A 6,352-nucleotide genomic window follows, 5' to 3' on the forward strand; every position below is an offset into this window, starting at 1 on the left:
ATTTATTTCATAATACAAAATTCTGAGGAGATTAGAGAAAACCTAGCCATCATGATTAGACCAACTATTGATCCAAAATATATCTTAAGGTGTTTTCTTTGTGCAGTTCTTTCTCAGTAAACAAAATTCATACTGAGGCTATGAATGGTCATTTGGCTACATGTTTAAAGTTGCTATGGTGATGGATTGAGATACAGAAATCCATCAGAGCGTACATGTAATGAAAGTGTAATTGTTTTGCTTTAAGGGCATCTTTTCAATTATTTCATCACGTTGCTAATAAAATAGGCTTCATTTTCAATGTTGTTCAAGTTCAGAGCCGCCTCATTGTTTGTCACTGTTGACAATTTGGTAAATTTCTCAAGGGAGTTTTTGTTTGCATTTTGCAATTAGATTCAAATGCTAAACGATAATCCAACATAAATGACTAATAAAACCCTGAAGAAAATATTTTTTATCCATAATGGAAATGCAAATTAAGATATGACTGAAATAGACTAAGCAGCTACTTTATTAAGAACATCTGTATACATGCTCATGCACATACAGGTCAAGGGCTTCAGTTTATAATCCCATCAAACTTCAGACTGGAGGAAAATGTGATCTCAGTGACTTTGATATTTTTGTTGGAGGCAGGCAGACTGGTTTGAGATGTTCATAAACTGAATATCTTCTGCTTTTCACTCACAACGGCTGTAGGATTTTACCCAGAATGCCTGCTGTTGTTGAGAAAGGTGACTGTCCAGACTGTTTCAATCTGACAGGTAGACTATGATAACTTACATTACCACTTTTAACAGAGGTAAGCAGAAACACATTTCAGAACACACAACACACCGAACCATTAGATGGATGGGCTACAACAGCAGAAAAACAACACAATATGCTTCATTCCAGTCAGTCAAGAACAAGAATCTGGACAGTTAAAGACTGGAAAATCATTGCCTGGGGTTTCTTTTCTGGCATTTATTCTCATTAACAAGGTGTTTACACCTGCACAACTGCTGCTCACTGGATTTGATTTTTTTTTGCAATCTTCTGGGTAAACTAAGTCCCAGAGGATCATCAGTTTGTAAATACTAAAAACTCACCATCTGGCACCAACAACCATGCATGCTACTTTCAAAGACATTGAGATCACTTTTTATCCCCCTTTCCAATGTTTGATGAGAACATTAGCTGAAGCTCTTGACCTAAATCTGCATGAATTTATGCATTGTGCTGCTACTAATTTGAATAAATGCATGTATGTGTAGGTGTGCAGGTGTTCTTAAAAGGCTAACCCTTCGAGACTAAAATGTACGTTTGAGACCTATTTGAATATTTGTTTTCCAGAACTCACTCACTCTCTCTCTCTCTCTCTCTCTCTCTCTCTCTCTCTCTCTCTCTCAAGTTTGAAAACATATAGAAAATTGGAAATAAGCAGAAGGTTTTTTGATATGTTTAAAATAAATACAGCAAGTGTTCATTATCTTGGATATTTATTATTCTACATTATTTCTTGGTTCCTATTTTGAGGTTGGAGTCCATGCCAGTGCCTATTAAATAGAGTTCATTACATAATTTGTAATAAAAAACAAGTATTCAATTAAAAAAGAAGGTACACTAGTTTCACTGGTGGTCCCAGACAGTTGGACACAACTTAAAATACTGTATCTAATATATACACCATAAACCACACTGTGTGATCGAACAGATCAACCTACAATATCATCATCTCCATTTTCTAACATCATGCAAATAAAATGATTTGATTTGGATCATGTGATCTCAGACAACATGCTATTAGTGTTGGTGCCACAGTGGGAACTACAAATTGTTCCAAGTTACGTAAACAATCTGAAATTTTAACCTACATGATGTCCATAAAAACAATATAAATGATATGATATTAATTATAATTAGAAACAGTTAAGGAGTTAACAACACATTAAGTTAATTCTGAGATAGTAACATTATTAATGGTTATTCACAAAGAAGTCAGTTGACTGTCAATGTATATGCTATATATAGAAAAGTGTTATCAAGTTCTTAAAAATCAATCAATCAATCAATCAATCAATCATACAACCAACATAAAATGTCTTGGTAAGGTGTAGCATCACTACAAGCTACAAGAACAACAAAGTTCCTTGCCATGGTGTCTATAAGTCTCTGGAAGCGTACATGAGAGATAAACACCATTCATATAAAAGATATTCATTCAGCCAGATAATCACTGGTGTTTTTATGATGATGTTTGAGAGCACTTTCTAACACATCACTCCTAAATCTCCCACTACACACAGTTACTTTGTATGATTTGTAATGACTCTTCCCTCTATAATGACAAGAACACAAAGGTATATATGGCTCTTCCTGTAAAAGAATCATTAAGATTACTCCTGTCTTAATGATCCACCACCTCCAGTGTTTTTATAGTTAGTCGTTAGTTTTGTTAGTTTTATCATTTTTTTCCCTCCCTTCCACTTTGTGCTGATGGTCTTTTCCTGTATAAAACAGTCTCACATTTCTCCCTGAAGAGATTGCTTTAGAACAAAGTGTCTCAGAGGAGATGTTTAACCCTGACTGCTGCTCTGAGTACCTGGTGAGCTCCAACTCCAAAAAACTCTGCATCTGTGTCTTCTTCTCAAAACTAAAAGCCAAGAGTTCAGTCAGTACAGGCTCTGCAGAGCTAATGTTGTCTCCTCTAGCAGCAGAAATCATTCTGCAGTATATGCTTAGTGGGCAGCAGTTTGAGTTTTTTTTCAGTTATCACTCGGATAAAGTTGAATTTGGTGAGTGGAGGTTGTTTACTTCATTACAATTCTTCTCCATGTAGATGCTGCTCTGTAGTAATGGGCAACAATAAGATGCAATGCAGGCCTTCAGTATCCTGTGGCTGTTTTCATTAGAGAAATAGATGGCAGTCATAAATCTACTAACACTGACTAGTACAACAAGAGCAGTATGTGAATGGTAAATATGGCATAATGTATGATTATATTACAGAATTTATATTACTGCTAATCCATCAATAATTAATGAAGCAATGTGATCCAGCTCCCGTGGAAATAATGTGATCAAAGGCATAAGACTATTAGAAGAACAAAATGAAAACTACTTAGAATCATCTGAGCAACATCATGGACTCCATTAGATCATGTATCATGTTCGCCATGACTTTTTTGCAGTCAGTGTTGTGATGCTTTCTTGATACTTACATAATCATTAAAAACTGTACAAGGAACACAGCATTTGTTAAAGCTATTCATTAAATGTATTTATTTAACAGAGGTGGACAAATCATTAACTTGGGCTCTGAAGAAGCAGATTTTGTATCCAGGGTTTTTTTTATTTTATTTATTAAAATTATTCATAGTGTGTGTGTGTGCCCTGCGATGGGTTGGCACTCCGTCCAGGGTGTATCCTGCCTTGATGCCCGATGACGCCTGAGATAGGCACAGGCTCCCCGTGACCCGAGGTAGTTCGGATAAGCGGTAGAAGATGAATGAATGAATGAATGAATGAAAATTATTCATAGATGCCAATTGAAAAAGCATTTTATGTAACACCCTGAAAAAAGCCCTTCTCTTCTGATTTTTACTATTAGTTACTAGTAATAGTTATCATTTGATATGAAAGTTTAAACTTGTATATATAATGTATGTTTAATGGTTGGATGCATGGCTTGTACAACACAAGATACTCCTGCTGCACTGCTTACATCAACGTGATGTGGCTTTTGGTGGAATGATTTTTAGTATGTGGTTTAATTAGTGTGCATGGATGACAGAAGAATTTTTCAGATTGATGAGCATCATGTGGAAACACTGACCAAACACAATAACAAAAGCTGTATTTGCATTTCTCCTGCTTACTACGCACCTCTTTGACCTCACAGAGCCAGAATGACTTTTAAAGTCATACTGTTGCTGAAAAGTTTGCAAACTTGCAGTTATGTGAGGCTGCAAAGAAGTCTGAGACTTTAGAAACTTGTTGGAAGAGGATAACGATCATTTGTTTTCATTGTGTATTCAATGTACTCATTTGTTTCTCTTTAGTCTATATTAACCCTTAACTAGGTAATTTATTGTACATTATTACATTAAATTAGTCATTATTCTTCCTAGCCAACCAAAACAACAGACCTAGCAGCACATTTTTACTTGCCTGGGTTCCTATTTAATAAATTTATGAGTTTTCCATTCTGAGTCAATCAAAAATGATCATACACAAACCTATGAAACCTACCCAAACATAATTCTGAAGCAATATATTTTTACTTGTGTTTTTGGTCATTTTTATTACATAGCTCACTCACGTTGTAAGTTATTGTCTTGCTCTCTGTATTTATTGTTTTAAATTCATCTCACACTGCTGTGTATTTGCACTGCTTGCAGTTTTGTGTATGCTTATGTTTTGCTCTAAGGAAATTGCAGTTGTTTTCAGTGTATACCAGCTATATTTAGGTATGACAGTAAAACTCAATTGACTTGATACTGGGAAAAACCTTTCAACAGTAAAAAAGGTACAAGACTGTAAATACTCTCTCTCTCTCTCTCTCTCTCTCTCTCTCACTCACTCATTTTCTACCGCTTATCCGAACTATCTCGGGTCACAGGGAGCCTGTGCCTATCTCAGGCGTCATCGGGCATCAAGGCAGGATACACCCTGGATGGAGTGCCAACCCATCGCAAGGCACACACACACGCACACACTGTCATTCACTCACACACGCACACACTACGGACAATTTTCCAGAGATGCCAATCAACCTACCATGCATGTCTTTGGACCGGGGAGGAAACCGGAGTACCCGGAGGAAACCCCCGAGGCACGGGGAGAACATGCAAACGCCACACACACAAGGCGGAGACGGGAATCGAACCCCCAACCCTGGAGGTGTGAGGCAAACGTGCTAACCACTAAGCCACCGTGCCCCCCCACTGTAAATACTGACACTGATTATTAATCATGCTGTAAAACCTACTACTACTTAGTACTTTTGTCTCTATCATCTTTATACACCTAATATAAATGTAGGTTATATGCGAGTTTATATTAGATACAGCAAATAAGATATGAGTGTTCACAGGCATAACCATAGAATCAAGAGACATTAATTAAACCCATTTAGGCTTCACCTTCTCCACAGTGTGTTAATAAGGTTGAATATGCATTCCTCTGCACTTAACAGCCTAAACTTGTGTTTGTGTTTGTGTATGAATAAGTTTAAACTCGACCATCATTCATATTCATAATACTGAGACAGAACAGTTTGGACATCAAAATGAATATTAACACAACTGTTGCACAACAAATTTTCATAGATTAACTATAAATAAATAAATAAATAAACAAATAAACAAATAAATAAATAAATAACATGTTTAAAAACCTCCTTTAAAAATATGTTGATTTGAAATGACAAGCTGTTGTTCTGCTTTTTATGCTCTTTGTTCTGAGTCTTTATGTACTGTATCTGAAAGTCATTCATTCCTCATCTTCAGTAACATCCAGGAGCACTGTGTGTGATTTGGAAATATTTATTTGGACAAATACCTGGCATACTTAATGTTTTTCACTAGGTTGATTTTCTCTTAATTTTTTGGTACTGGAAATGTATTTGTGTCATTTTAAAACAACAGAATATTTTTGGGAATAAAACATGTCTGGTACAAAGCTAGGAAGATTTTTATTGCACTTTTAGTTTCTCCTTTAACCAGATAAATGCTCATGTATCAGTGTTTGTGTGTGTTTGGAAGAGTTTAGTAATTATTATTGTCCTGGCACAACCCAATGTTTTGACCTTTACAACAGTCCTACTGCAGAGTTATGCCTGTGGGCCACACAGACTCTCTCTCTCTCTCTCTCTCACACACACACACACACACACACACACACGCACACACACACGCATACACACACATTCACTGCAGATGTACATGCCTGCATTGTCACTGATTGTGTTATCATGCTGCTTAAATACTGCATGTCCTATGCAAACTGCACTAACTGAAGCATGGATTTTGCTTAGGCACTGAGGAAATAAGTTGCAAACGAGAACTGAGAGTCTGTACAGAAGCGACACATGCTGGAGGTAAATTAGTAACTGTGTAGTCAATGAGTGTCACTTTGAGAGCGGCTGCTGTTATTGTTAGAGTCTTTTGAAAGCAGAGCTTATGTAACACCCTTTGCATATCTATTAATTCATGTAGCTTCAAATTTGATAGCTCTTTCTTGTTCTTGTTCCCTCTTACTGTAGTTACTTTCCATTGCTATTTCTGTACTTCTGTTTAATAAATCCCGCAATAGCAACAACAGGGAAGGTAAATTAGAATCTCTAGTTCAACGACATGCTTCATTTCGT

Source organism: Tachysurus vachellii, chromosome 11 (assembly GCF_030014155.1).
Source record: "Tachysurus vachellii isolate PV-2020 chromosome 11, HZAU_Pvac_v1, whole genome shotgun sequence".
NCBI lineage: Eukaryota > Metazoa > Chordata > Actinopteri > Siluriformes > Bagridae > Tachysurus > Tachysurus vachellii.